This window comes from Rhagoletis zephyria, unplaced genomic scaffold (assembly GCF_001687245.7).
Source record: "Rhagoletis zephyria isolate East Lansing unplaced genomic scaffold, Rhagoletis_zephyria_1.1 Rzeph_scaffold_01214, whole genome shotgun sequence".
NCBI classification, from domain to species: Eukaryota; Metazoa; Arthropoda; class Insecta; order Diptera; family Tephritidae; genus Rhagoletis; species Rhagoletis zephyria.
The window spans coordinates 39,376-55,399 of record NW_016158298.1 but is presented as its reverse complement, the minus strand read 5'-3'; the positions used below and the strand labels follow the sequence as shown (position 1 = coordinate 55,399).

At 36.5% G+C, this 16,024-nt stretch overlaps 1 protein-coding gene across 1 annotated transcript in view; it reads right to left on the bottom strand.

The window, feature by feature from the left end:
- The window catches only part of Kr-h2 (transmembrane protein 33-containing Krueppel homolog 2), a 76,428-nt gene that overhangs the window by 24,688 nt on the left and 35,716 nt on the right, over positions 1–16,024 (bottom strand). The window lies entirely within an intron of this gene.

The window sequence follows — 16,024 nt, the reverse complement described above, 5'->3', positions numbered from 1 at the left end:
CATGGCTTCATGTGGTCACTGGAAAACACGTTAACATACCGTCGCCTGGTATGTTGTGCATCCGGTAAATCCTCTATGATGTATCGGTCGTAATCTAGTACTTTGGTGACAAGGTATGGGCCTTTATACTTCTAATTTGTGCCTTTCGCCGGTAGCCCCTGGAACATGGTCGACGACTACCAACTGTCCTTCATGGTATTGATATGGTGGCAGATGTCGCTGATCATATCGCTGTTTCCACTTAAGACGTTCAGCTTCAATGTTCGCTTTCGCTGTTTCTTTTTTGGAACTCTGTTCTTGCTCCTCCAATGGTAATGGATCGTCGTGTACCACCTGAATTAAACGATTTTCGGTTACGTTACGTAGATTGAAGTTAAACACGAGTTCATTCGGACAGACGTTTGTAGTAGAGTTGCGCTGTGAGTTTATCGACCACTGGATCGTTGGCAGTGTCGAGTCCCACTCGTTTGAACTTTTCGTAGAACTTCTCATTGACGCAAGGATGGTTCGGTTTACACGCTCGGCTTGGCCATTTGCTCTTGGCGTACGAACGGCATTCTTCACTTGTTGTATGCCATACGCAGATATAAATGCTTCAAATTCTTTTGAGGTGTATGCGGTTCCTCGATCAGTCCTGATCTTTACCGGTTGTCCAAAGATAGAAATTACTTTCCGCAGCAAGTTGAGTACACAAGACGTTTTAGTACTCCTTACTGGTTCCAACAAGGTATATTTTGTGAAAGCGCATACAAGTACTATGACGTGCTGGTTGCCTCGTTTGCTTCTAGGAAACGGACCTAGATGATCCATATGAACCGATCTGAACGGAATTGGAAGCACTTCCATTACGTGCATCTGGCTTTCTTTTTTTCCACCTTTCAGTTTATTGAAGCAGCATTCCGGACATGACGCGATATACGACTTGACATAACGTCTCATCCGTTTAAACCAAAAATCTTTACTGATGCGATTCAGAGTTTTTTCAACTCCAAAATGCCCGGCATCATCGTGGCACGATTTTGTTATTCGCTACCTTATAGCACGTGGTACGACTAACTTTCGTTCGCTACCCAATTTCCGGAAAAGTCGACTTGCAAGCATTTCATAGTCATCCTTCATCTTTTCGGCGTTTGGTGAACTTGTGTTCTGAAGCGTTTGTACAATTTCTTTAAGCTCCGGATCTTCCAATTGGACGGCATAGACCCAGTCGTTATTCTGATGATGGTTTACCAATAAAACCCGGTCTGCTACTGAGGGTGGCTCAACTGGTGGTAAAGATGTTGACCGACTCAAACCGTCCACGTGTTGCATCTTCGCACCCCGTCGATAACACTCAAAGTTATATTCCCGCAGCCTTAACAACCATCTAGCTATTCGTGGTGGAAGCGGGGTTGTAGCTTTGGTAGTTGCCACTGCGTTGCAGTCCGTGATAACGTGGAATTGCGTCCCCAACAAATACATCCGGAACCTGTCCACCGCCTCGACGATAGCTAGTACTTCCAACTCATGACTAGCGTATCGCTTCTCTGCATCGTTGCATTGTCGACTATAAAACGATACCGGCTTCCACCCCTCAGCACTCTCTTGCAGCAACATGCCGGCTAAACCATGGCTACTTGCATCTGTGTGAACTTCGTGACGTTTCTCACATCATAAATCACTAATACCGGCTTGCTGGATATCGCTGACTTCAATTGCTGGAAAGCATCCTCTTGCTGATGCTGCCACCCAAAAGGGGTGTTCTTTTTAAGGAACTTAGTTATCGGTTCTGCAATGTGGCTGTAGCGTTCAACAAACTTCCGGAAAAATCCGGTGAGTCCCAAAAATTGCCTGACATCCGTAGCTGTTTTCGGTCGTGGAAACTTGTTAATCGTTTCGGTCTTCTCCTTACCAGGATGTATGCCATTTTCGTTGACATGTCCAGAAATTTGACTTCCGTGTCCAAGAACGCACACTTAGAGGGTCGTAACGTGAATCCCGTACGCCTAATTACTTCTGAAAACTCTTCCAACACCTGCGTGCCCTCAGCTACCGTTGGTGTTGCAATGATTACCTCGTCCACATAACTAATTATTCGTTTTCGGTATTTGAGGCCTGCGATTAGTTGAAGTACCATCTCTTGGAAATACATTGGCGCGTTAACCAACCCAAACGGCATTACATTATGTTCGAAGAGCCCGTCATGCGTAAGAAATGCTGTATATTTCCTGCTATTCTCCTCGAATGGTATTTGATAATATCCGGCAGTCATGTCTAGAGTTGTAAAATATCGCCCACCGGCGAGCTTCGCCAACTGCTCCTCGACAATAGGCATAGGAAATTGCTTCTTTACCGTCACTGCGTTCAAAGCCCTATAGTCGACGCACATACGACTTTCTCCGTTGCTTTTGCTTACTAAAATCACCGACGCTGCATGCGGCGACGTACTTCTCCGAATTATATTATTATCTAAAAGTTTCTTTAAAATCGTAGTTAGTTCCTCTTGTCGTGCTAATGGAACTTGATATCGCTTGCCCACAACTGGCTTCCCCGACGTTACTTCGATTTTCATTGCCGTAGTGTTACATTTACCAAGCGCAGTTACATCTTCGGCGAAACAGTTCGAGAATTTGTCCAACAAATTATAAATTTCGTTACGGTCTGTTTCTTCAAGGCTCTCGTTAACATTAAACTTATCCTGCCTCTTTACTTGCAGCTGTAGAACACCCGCATCTATGATCACTCGTTTGTTCTTGCTGCAGAGAACGTCTCTGCCCAGCAATATATCGTAACTTAAAACATCGTCTGGTACTACATGTAGTTGAGCGTTTACCAGTTCGTTGCTCAACTGTAATTCGACTTCAATTTTCTCAGTTCACTTCACCAATGAACCGCCAAATCCCTCAAACCGTTTAAACGTAGGAATACGTTTGCCTGCTATACCTGCCGCCGTTGTCTGTTTAATCAGAGAATGATCGCTTCCGGTGTCAACTAAAGCTTTGACCCCTTCGCCACCCAAACAAACGTGTTCTACAATCGGAGGAGCCACTTTGTCATCGTTGCTGTTCGTTTTAACTTCCGCTACCGTAGATTTTACAGACGCTCTACAGTCTTTCGACTCGTGACCCGGCTTACAATATTTATCACATCGTGGTTTCTTAGATGGATGTGGACATTTTATAGCGATATGCCCAAACTCGTTGCAGTTAAAACATTTCGGTCCACGCTGACCTACTTGCTGACGTTCGCCCACATTAAGCGTATCTGCAGGCTTTGCTGTAGATTGTCGTTGCACATTCGTCTGCTGAACTGTTGATACATTTTGTAATGACCGCAAGAGATCGGTTGTCGTGCGGAAATTCATCGCTAACAAAGTACGTGTTAACTGTGTATCATTAAGACCATTGATGAGGTAAAAATTTATAGACCCATCATCCAAGGACCCTCGTCTGGCAATTGCGAGAATAGCATAGTAGTACTCCATCAGAGACTCTCCACATTTGCGTTTACGTTGCGCCAAGTCTCTATGAATATCAGCAGCATTAACCGTATACGGAAAATCGTTAATCCGCATACTCACGAAATTAGCCCATGATTGGAACACGGGCTGCGCTATGCCCCTCATTTTGTGCTGCACCGCGAACAAGATCGTTTCTTCACTCCATCCGTACATACGTTGCAGTTGTTCTACTTTCGAAACAAATTGCTCGGACGATAGAGATTTCTTTAACGGCTCGAACTCTGGCAAATACCAATTACGTCGCGCATGTTTGGGTGTGCTTGTGCTGGCATTAATATTGTTGCTGACTGTAAAAATTCCCTCACGTTGTGTGCCTAATTACCGTCGACCTCAGTTATTGGCAGTTGCACACTTGATTTAATCTCGCTTACTGACCGTGCCAAACCCGATACCACCTCCTTCAATTCGCTGATAGATTTTAACCACGGCTCCATTTCGTCGACTTCATCCATGTCAATTTCGTCACCTCCTAAAGCTTCAATTAGCGTGGCAAGTTATCTCTTCGCAAGAGCGTATTCAGTTGCGTGACATTAAGACTTTCCAATTTCACTCTCATTTCGCCAGAAGTGCTTGAAATTTGTTTCTTATTAAAAAAAATATTACTATTTCTTCACACGCCTATCTATCTGTTCGTAGCGTTGATCTTTTTTTCCCCTAATTTGCGTTGCGTTTTCACAGATGTCGTTTTTCGCCTTTCGTTGCTTACACGCGTTCCTGTGTATCTCGTTTCAACTTCTTTTCTCTGCCTCTGCTCGTTGCTGATTTGACCGTCGTGTCGTCGTTGCTGCGTAGCAGAGCCGTTGCTCTTCCAAGTACAATTTTAAAAATTCAAGTCCGTTTGCGCGTTGAAATTCTCAATTTTCATTCTCGTTGTATCGACCGCTTCGCTATGCAGCTCGTTGCTCTCTCGATCTGCCTGTCTGTGACTTCGTTGCTGCCCTACTGCTCGCCGTTGCTTCACCTATTGCCGTTGTTATTACGTTGCGCAGCAGAGTCTTGTTTTGTTACTTTTGCACTGATTAAAATTCCTATGAATTTCAGAATCTCGTTTTCGTCCCCTGTGTGAATCGTCGAAGCAAAAAAGTTGTTCCCTTTTTTCGCTGTCCTTCGCTGAACTATCTTCACGTACTTTTGTGCACGCAGTTCGTTGTTCAGCCGCTGCTTTTTATCATTTTAGATGCTGAAAGGATCCGTAGATTCTATGAAGGATTTGCGCTTTTTGCGAAGGCTGTTCCTTAATGTGCAATGGGGTACAGCCGTTCTTCTGGTTACAGTTGCATGGGTATACTCAATCCCGACTATTGCGTCCTCGTTCGCGCACTCTGGGGAACGTTAGCAACCCATGTGCGAGACGCGGTAACCAACCCAAGTGGAGCCTTGGGTCACGGAAGAAAGAGAGGGAGCTTGGGTGGAGCCACTCCGATTTATTCGGTTTAAGGACTCACTAAAGTCAGCAGCGTCTGTTCACCAGTAGGTGCGGCTGCAAGCGGGTGTCTGTCTTGCAGAAAGCAGCTGGCTATATAAACGTGTATCCAGTTGAAAAGCCACCCATCCCAGCGCTGGGCTTGTTACCCGCCTCAGATGACTGCCCCCCAAACTTTGACGACCCTCATTGCTCAAAAGTTCAACTTAAATTGATTGCCCTTATACTATTATGTTAACTGCGTTCATCAATATTTTTTTATTTCGTGCTAAATATGGCGAACTTTTTCTTTCGTCTGACACCCATATTTTTATACTGTATTTCAGCTACCTAATTTCCTTAATTAAAGAATATTTGATTTTTAAGCTGGCAACCCTTTTACGTGTAGTTTAGAAGTTTTCAAAGCCATTTCAATTGATACCCATTATATAATATCTAATTCATTTAATTAGGTAAATAATTTAATTTTGGTGGCAAAAAAATTAAACTTTATTGCACATCTACAGCTCAATCCCTGTAAACTTCCAATAAGATTAGCTTTACACGCGTAAATTAAATGTGTATAACAAAAAGCTTATTTCAAGTTTTTAAAAGCAAATATTTTATGATTGTTTGACGGGTATATGCCAGGGATGAAAATGTAGGCACAATTGTACCTTTTCCGACGTTTGATAACTTAAAGGTACATTAGGTACAGTCACTAGATTTTAGATACAATCATCTTTTGATCAGATGCATTTTTAGTTATTTTTTCCTTTTTCCTTTACCGTGCTAATATATTTACTTGTAGGCACGGGAAAAGCTTCGACCAGCAAACACAGTCTCTAACGGTAGAGAAATTTGGATTAATGCATTAGATAACTAGGGTAATTCTCTAATCGTTCTCGAGTCGATGACGAAGTTAGAGAACTACATTAGAATTAGATTCGAGAACGGTTAGAGAAACAACGCAAATTCAAATAAATGTAAATAAAGGGTGAACACACCAAAACTGCGACACTTAGAAATTACTACCAGAAACACACTAGAAGGCTTTGAAATTATTTTTTTTTTATATTATACAACTTGGAAGTTTAGATGTTATTAAAATGTTAAAATATTAGTTATTATTTACTCCATATGCAAGTGATCGGTATTTTCACCGCACACGCGCCATCATGTTCTGCACGACTGCATCATCGACTTTACGCGATGCGCACAACTGCTTTGTTTTGCACTCTTCAAAATTTTTCACTGTTTCACCTGTTTTCTTCAAGATTCCTTTGACAATGGACCAATATTCCCCAATAGGACGTGGCTCTGGGCTATTAGGTGGATTGAAGTCGTGAACTACAAAATTGATGTTATTTGCATTATACCACGGCAATGTGTCCTTGGCATAGTGGCAGGTTGCCATGTCCGCCTAGAACAGTGGCCTACTCCTTATCTGTTGGTAAATGACAGAAGACGCCTTTTGAGGCACTCATCCCGATAAACTTGATCATTCATTGTCCCGGATGGGAAAAAAGGGGTGCTCTTACGGCCACAGGAACAAATAGCTTGCCAAACGATGTGGTTTTTTNATATTTTATGATTGTTTGACGGGTATATGCCAGGGATGAAAATGTAGGCACAATTGTACCTTTTCCGACGTTTGATAACTTAAAGGTACATTAGGTACAGTCACTAGATTTTAGATACAATCATCTTTTGATCAGATGCATTTTTAGTTATTTTTTCCTTTTTCCTTTACCGTGCTAATATATTTACTTGTAGGCACGGGAAAAGCTTCGACCAGCAAACACAGTCTCTAACGGTAGAGAAATTTGGATTAATGCATTAGATAACTAGGGTAATTCTCTAATCGTTCTCGAGTCGATGACGAAGTTAGAGAACTACATTAGAATTAGATTCGAGAACGGTTAGAGAAACAACGCAAATTCAAATAAATGTAAATAAAGGGTGAACACACCAAAACTGCGACACTTAGAAATTACTACCAGAAACACACTAGAAGGCTTTGAAATTATTTTTTTTTTATATTATACAACTTGGAAGTTTAGATGTTATTAAAATGTTAAAATATTAGTTATTATTTACTCCATATGCAAGTGATCGGTATTTTCACCGCACACGCGCCATCATGTTCTGCACGACTGCATCATCGACTTTACGCGATGCGCACAACTGCTTTGTTTTGCACTCTTCAAAATNTTTGAGCTGTAGAACATCTCAATGAAGCTTTCCGCTTTACCTTTTGTACGAAAAACTGCGATCTGCGTGCGGATTTTGCAACATAACGCAACAAAATCTTCGGATCTCGCGAAAACGCACTGAGGACCTGCCGAGCACTGTTTTTATCACTTTGACCATGCTAACCCCCGCTCCCTGGTTTTCTCGTAACTGCCTGGCCTTATTTGTACCGATTAAAACCCGTCAAATTGTCGAATAGTGCAATCTTTAATTTTTTAGCAATTTTACGTGTACTTAAGGCCGGATCATTTATAAACTCGTGCAAAATGGTTTGTCTCGTTTCTAACTCGGTTGCCATTTTTAACTCAACTAGGAATCAAATTCAAATGAAATTTCTTCTACGTCCAACTAAGGTCATGGTCAGCTTATGGTATTTGAATTTCAAAATATTGAATTCGTTTTAGGTAAGTTATAAGCTTCCCAAAGTGTCGCAGTTTTGGTGTGTTCACCCTTTAAGCAATATTCCAAATTAATGAATTATAAATTATTTTTAAGTTCAAATCTATATACATATATAATACGCGAAGGCATTTCTTGTGCAGCATAAAAGATCTGCACCGTTGCTTCGAGTTTCAAAAATGAGGTGTCAAATTAAAGGGCTTGAGCTGTAGATGTGCAATAAGGTTTTGCTTTTTTCGAAAAGAGTTTCCACCTCTTAAATAATTACACTCAAGTTATTACGAAATCAATGCCCTCAAATCTGTACCTTTCATTCGATTTGCAAAAGTGAGGTATCAAATTAAAGGGCTTAGGGTGCGGATATTCAATAGGGTTTTACTTTTTAGAAAAGCGTTGCTACCTGTTATAGAAATTAAGCTCAAATAATTTAAAAGGTTACATCAATTATTACAACATGGGTATCAATCGAGGTGGTTTTGAAAAGGCTCTATAACTTAACTACGTATAGGAGGGTTGCCACATGTTTAAAAAATGTAATTAAATTTTGATTAAAGGAATTTGGGAAGTGAATAAGGTATCGCTATATGGTTGTCAGACAAAAGGGGTTTAAGAAGGTAGTAGTTTGAAAATATTTTGAATAGGGTTGCCACCTATTTGAGAAGTCTAATTGAACTATTTTTTATATGAAATATTAATGATGGATGTCAAATGCAAGAACTTCAATAAATACTTAGAACATTTTTGATGTGTTTGAGGATTGGCCCAATGCAAAGGGCTAAACTTAAATTATTTAATAAGTTAAATGAATTACTAACCGATGGTTATCAATGGAAATGGGTTTAAAATCCTTTGTTTAAGAACTTTATTTAGGGGGGTCGCCACATGTTTAAAAAATAAATTTCCAATAATTCATCAGTTACTTGAAATATTTATAACAATGTCAGACGAAAAATATTTTAGGACATTTTAGTTCGAAAATAATTTTTAATAGGGTTGTCGTTATATGTTTATCAATAGAACGAGCGTTAAGAAATCTTTACATTGAACATTTGTTTTTTTTTTTTTTTTGAAAAAATTAAGCTCAAATTATTTAATAAGTTAAATGGATTGTCAAAAGATGGATATCAATCGAAATGGGTTTGAAAATAATTTATTTCTAAACTGTATTTAGGAGAGTTGCCATGTGCTTAAAAAATTAAATTCGAAATTCGGCGAAAGATTTTAGTTTGAAAATACTTTTAAAGGGGTTACCACCTGTTTGAAAAGTCGAATTTGTTTTACTTATAAGAAAGATACATATATGAAATATCGAAATATTAGTGTCAAACGAAAGAGTTTTAAGAAAACTATAGGCTCATAATATTTTTAATTAGAGTTGCCATCTATTTTTTTTTTTTTTTTGAAGGTCATCACATCTACACCATTATTTCGAATTTCCAAAATGAGAAGTCAAATTAAAGAACTGGGATTCTACATAGATGTGCACAGGTTTTATTTTTTGGAGTTACAGGGAGATTTGAAATTTGATGAAATGAAAACCGACACCATGTGAGACCTCTCATCACTGAGAAATGGTTTAGATTAATCATTAGGAATATTTTTAGAGGTTTTTGAATAGGGTTTCACCTGTTTAAAAAATTTAATTATATGTTGGCGTTTTGGCGCCACGCGGGTTCACTACTAATCCATTATTATTTCATTGCGAATAANTAAAAAATAAATTTCCAATAATTCATCAGTTACTTGAAATATTTATAACAATGTCAGACGAAAAATATTTTAGGACATTTTAGTTCGAAAATAATTTTTAATAGGGTTGTCGTTATATGTTTATCAATAGAACGAGCGTTAAGAAATCTTTACATTGAACATTTTTTTTTTTTTTTTTTGTTGAAAAAATTAAGCTCAAATTATTTAATAAGTTAAATGGATTGTCAAAAGATGGATATCAATCGAAATGGGTTTGAAAATAATTTATTTCTAAACTGTATTTAGGAGAGTTGCCATGTGCTTAAAAAATTAAATTCGAAATTCGGCGAAAGATTTTAGTTTGAAAATACTTTTAAAGGGGTTACCACCTGTTTGAAAAGTCGAATTTGTTTTACTTATAAGAAAGATACATATATGAAATATCGAAATATTAGTGTCAAACGAAAGAGTTTTAAGAAAACTATAGGCTCATAATATTTTTAATTAGAGTTGCCATCTATTTTTTTTTTTTTTTTTGAAGGTCATCACATCTACACCATTATTTCGAATTTCCAAAATGAGAAGTCAAATTAAAGAACTGGGATTCTACATAGATGTGCACAGGTTTTATTTTTTGGAGTTACAGGGAGATTTGAAATTTGATGAAATGAAAACCGACACCATGTGAGACCTCTCATCACTGAGAAATGGTTTAGATTAATCATTAGGAATATTTTTAGAGGTTTTTGAATAGGGTTTCACCTGTTTAAAAAATTTAATTATATGTTGGCGTTTTGGCGCCACGCGGGTTCACTACTAATCCATTATTATTTCATTGCGAATAAATTTAATACAAATTTTGCAAACAATGCGTTTTATTTAATAAAGCAAAACAGCAGTTTGAAATTCAGATTCGAATCCCATTAGAGTTCAACATTAGAATTCGATTAGAGAATTAATATTTTCTCGCGTCGAGAACTATGTCCCATTTTTGTTAAGATCGCTATGATTCTCCATAGTTTTTCGAGTCGTTCTCTAACGTTTGAGATCGGAGAATGTGGCTAGTTCTCCAATCATTCTCTAATCGATAACTAACCTCAATGTTTACTGGGCGCTTTCTTTCATTTTGAAGAATAAACAATTCTAAAGAAAAGTGGCCAAAAGGAAGATATTAAAAAAGTCATATTATGTATTATCTTAAACATTTTACATTGCATGTAGAGCAGTCACTACGAAAAACTAACACTTTACTTAGCTATTCTCAAATTCGTAATTTTTTCTATTAATTTTAACGCTTATTTTCACTTAGTCAAATTCAATGGCATTTGCGGGCAAAAGAGTGAAAACAAATTGTCAAATGGGACTAAAAAATGGTCTATTGATTGATTTAGATCAGAATAGGCCTTCAGGCGACGGCTGCCTTATGCTGGAGAGTGGCCAAGTTCTCGAGTCGGAAGACCGCCCTCTTTTTACGAAATTGACTTTTTGTTTTATGGTCTGATTATGCATTCTTCGCATAACTTCGCATAAATTGCAAACTGTCAGGGGAAAATCTGTTGTTCACGTAGGGTAACGTGGAATTTTAAATATTTTCAAAAGCTAATATTTTGAAAAGTTTTGAACCAATTTTCAAAGTATGGATATGATTGAAAAAGTAATTGAAAGTATTTTGATTTAGCATTAAAATAAAAATTATTTTATTAAAAATTGTTTTTTCTTAAAAAAATACGTAATTAATTATATTAAAAGATATGCACAAGATAAGAAATAGCATATAAACACCTTTAAATATATGATTTATAATAAAAAAATCTTTGATAATCTCACTAAGTATTAAAATATGATTTTATATGTTAAAAAAAAGTTCTGCAGGCGAACATTTGGAAGAAAATATCGCGCTTCTTTTTTTTCAAATTTTCATTTTATATTAAAATATCAATACTAAAGCGATGCAAATATACCATCAGAAATACTCTTCACATGTGTACATGAGTAAATGGAACATATGTTTTAGAGTACTTAAAAAGATAGGAACAAAAAAGGAGAACATCATAAATTTGAGGAACTAAGCAATGTTACACAGTCAAAAATTTGGGTTTAATTTTTAAACCGCGCTGGGACTACTGCATTTTTTAGTTTTTTATAGTCTACTTTTTAAACCAGTCAATAGTTTTAAGAAATTTTTAATATATTCTGGTTTAAATTTTAGTCCAAAAAGTTCGTGGTTTAAAAATCAAACCAAAACGTTTTAATTCTAGTTTCTAGGTTTCATATATAGAAAATTTGGTTTAAAATCTAAACCGAAATAGAAAATGTTTGCACACTGCGAAATGTGGTGTTGATTCAAACTCAATATATGAAAGCACATTTACATGCGTGGCTGAAGCTGAGTGTGCAAAGATGCTTGATACAATTGGTTGCTACCAAGGCTGTCCGGGTTCAATCCCCATCAGACGGAGCATGAAATTTAAGATTTTTTTTATTCTTAATTACGAAAATGTTTGCGTTTAAAATTTAAACCGAACTGTTTAAATTCTAAACCCAACATTTGTGCTCTCTTTTTTTTAAACTTGGAAGGTTTGTATTTGAAACTGGAATTAGTTTGGTCATATATGTAGTCCAAAAAGTTTAAAAGTGAAACCGAAATTTTTAACCGTGTACTCAACAGCGCTCTGCTACATAAAACATTGTTCCGCTTTTCCAGAGTACTTGAGTATGTTGATTGCATTCAGTAGTATTTGAAAACTTCATAGGAAGTATAGGAATACTTATGAAGTTTTTTCTTTTAAAATATTAGCATTTAATTAATGTTAAGAAAAGGCATACATTTTCTTTTTATTCCAATATATACTTATGGTGCATTTACATGGTATAAATCTGTTCATAAGCCGTATGAATTTTCCTATAAAAGAAGCACCAACTCTATGAAGAAATGAGTGACAGCGATATATATTTAACAATTTTGACTTGTATACTTGACAATACTTTTATTGTAAACAACAAATAAAAAAATTGTATTTTGTGCTAGCTTCGAAACTAGAAGCTTATTTTTTTGTTAAATGTGCTTTAAAAACGACCTACTTCCAATAAAGCCTTGTGGATTGCTATTTTTCCATATTTGCATTGCTTCCATTGAAACATCTTTGTGCAAAGACAGTTTTTTGCTCAGAATCGCTTGTTTACGAAACGTTTGGCATAAGTTGAAACCATAGGGATACCGTTTTCTTCCGTTTCTCAGTGGACTTTATACTTGAAAAGGCACCAAGATATGTATGCAATACTTCTACATATCTTCGTTTAAAGTACAAAACCGCGCATCAAGGAAATGCAAAACCTCGTATGTGAGGTTGCCTAAATTTTATAGGAGTGAAACTTGTCCTAATTAAAAACGGGTCTCTCTTTTAAACTTAATAATCTTCTCTCCTTATGTCTAAGTATCGATATTTTATTATAAATGGCTAAGGGCTTGATGTCAGGAGCTTCCGATGACCAAAAATCTTTTTTGGCACAAATTTCAGTTCCGAGGTTTTGCAGAACCACGATACGCGCTTTTGTACTTTAAACGACGATATACATATTGGCGCTTGAACAATATGTTAGTGTTTGGTCTAGCTTCTCCTCCGATATGCGGCGAGCGTGATTATGTCACACAAAGTAAAGGGCAGTTTTACGCCGACTCCGAACGGCAAATGTATTTTAATGAGAAGTTGTTTCCATGACAGAATACACTCGGAGGTTTACTATTACCAACAGAGGGGCAACCACTATTAGAAAAAACTGGGCTTGAACTCAGGCTCTGCGAAATGCTCTACAGCAGCCGCCACTACTTTTACATATATTGCTGGTATATTCAAAATATTATCCCGAACTTCGGAGTGTATATACGTAATATAAAAAAGAATGAGAGGTACTATAAGAAAATGTACCCAAAATTCTGGAGCAAATGAAAAAATGCTCATTGAAAACAGTTCACATGTATAAATTAAAAGATATAACTTAATAGGTTACAGCGCTAAACTAAAGGAAAAGTTAGAAAAAACAGCAATGCGGTGTGAAGGAAATAAAAGGCCATAAAATGTTTGTTTGTTTCGTTAATTCTCTGAACCTTTTAAGATATGACACTCCATTGTTTGCAGTAGTTTGCAAATATACACTAATTGTTCTAAAATCGCAAACATTTTCGTGGGATGTTTTTCTTTGATTTCGAATTGAAAATACATTACGATCATATTTACCGAAATAAGTGCGGTATCCCTGCATTTTGTAAAAGCCAGAAAGAAGCATAAACTGTTTGAAAAAATGAAAGGGAGAAGTATACATGCCTTCTATAATTTTGACTTGTTTAAGTTTGTTATCATAGTGCTTTGTATTTTGATTGTCCACTATACGTGAGTTGCTTCTATTGAAAAGTTCTAGTACAAAGAATTTCTTTGTTTTGAATTTTTTTGTTTATTGTTTTTAATTTTTAAAATTCGTACTTTTGACATGTATGTGAATAGCGGAGTTGCCGCTTTCCTCCTTTTCGGTGGGTTTTTATATTAAAAAGGCATCAAAATGGGAAAAATCCTCGTTGGTATCTCTGCATCTGTTAAACTTTTTATGGGAAGATGTATGAAAATTCAACTTGTTATAATTTCATATGCTTAACAGTATCACAACAGTATGTTTACAGTATCTCCCCATAACTTTTCATATGAAAAAATGTATTATATGCATCCCACTCGATATCATTGAATTCCTCATTAGAACATGTAGTCCCTCTATTTTAGCGTATCAACAGTTCATATGGCTTCATACCATGTAAATGCACCATTAAAATATTGTTTTATATTTAAGAAGCACCGACGCCGACATTTCTCGCCGAACGCTTCAATGTTTGCAAAACAGGTCGAATCTTACATACATATGTACATACATAACAACCATCGAATGGTAGCAGCTTTCATCATTTAATCGATGATTTATGTACACACATATTATGTAAAGTTTTTAAATAACCAAAAATGTGTGTCCCTCTGTGTGACCTCTCTTCATGACCAGTTTTTATTGTCAAATCGATATTTTCATTTCCCAATACCAGGCGCTACATGTGAAGTAACAAGTTTTCTATTTCTAAGCAGAACCATGGTACAAAAAAAGGTAGTTTCACTTTGAAATTTTTTGACATAAACTGTGCTTATGACGTTTATACTTTTCGTAAATTGCTCAAGTAGTACTGCCATCTCAACAAATTATTGTTTTGGAAATTTAAATATTATTTAAGGATTTTTTTTGCATTAAAAAATAATAACACGCTAGGTAAATTTACTTTATTAGCAGAGCTGTTATTAAGTGTGTATTGATTTAAAATAGCTTAAAGTATCTTACTGCAACAAAAAATTGGGATTATCTGAAGTGTTACCTGAAATATTTTTAAATCTGGCCCTTTAAGAAACTTATATATTAGGATGTTGCTTTAATTTGGATCCTTGTGAACCATGGAGTGGTTAAAAGGAGCTTACCGTCAATGAAATCACCATGGAAGCATAAACTTTTTAGTTATAATGAATAATGTAGTCATGAAGAGGGAGATAAAAAAATCCTAATTTTTAGAGCTCCTTGTTATAGTTTATAGACAGATAAACTCACTTGCTCTACTGCTGCTGGTGGCACGTTCCGCTTTGATTGGGCACATCCGTTCCGCGTATGTGAGGTTGCATAAATTATTTTCTAGAGATTAATAACACTCATATTTCAAAATGGTTCTCTTTTTTATAAAGCAATCGCATTTTCTGGCTAGTATATTTCAAGACGAATGGATAAGGATTGAGCCAAGAGCTTGTGTGAGCAAATCCAATTTTTAGCGANTTTAATTTGATTGGGGCATACTTGCGGTCTGAGTGAAAATGTTGTATGTTTACTCTTCTGTTCGTTAACTTTTATGANCTGGTGGCACGTTCCGCTTTGATTGGGCACATCCGTTCCGCGTATGTGAGGTTGCATAAATTATTTTCTAGAGATTAATAACACTCATATTTCAAAATGGTTCTCTTTTTTATAAAGCAATCGCATTTTCTGGCTAGTATATTTCAAGACGAATGGATAAGGATTGAGCCAAGAGCTTGTGTGAGCAAATCCAATTTTTAGCGACAAATGTCAGTTACTCGGTTTTGCAGAATGACGATACGCGGGTTTGTACTTTAAACGACGAAATAGATCCTANAGCAAATTTTCTGTTAGTTATGTATGATTCAAATATTTTGTGGAATTCCGGCGGCAACAATTTTTCAATTTTATATATAAGAGAGAANAGGTTGCATAAATTATTTTCTAGAGATTAATAACACTCATATTTCAAAATGGTTCTCTTTTTTATAAAGCAATCGCATTTTCTGGCTAGTATATTTCAAGACGAATGGATAAGGATTGAGCCAAGAGCTTGTGTGAGCAAATCCAATTTTTAGCGACAAATGTCAGTTACTCGGTTTTGCAGAATGACGATACGCGGGTTTGTACTTTAAACGACGAAATAGATCCTATATGTGCATTTTATATTTAATTTTAGAAATAAATCACTAAAAGCTCGCTGCTCAATGNCGGAAAGTAACCGAATTTGAGGATAGCGTTGAAAAGGTCAGAAAGAATTGTTAGTGCAACATTCGGTACCTCTATTAGCATTTTCGGTGTTATAAAATCAGCACCCGGCGATTTCTTTGGATTAAGCTGCTTTACTATAGCTTTTACTTCTAAAGAGTTCGTCTTGTTAGGTGTGTATAGCTCATTTGTATTTTTGGTTAGCCGTG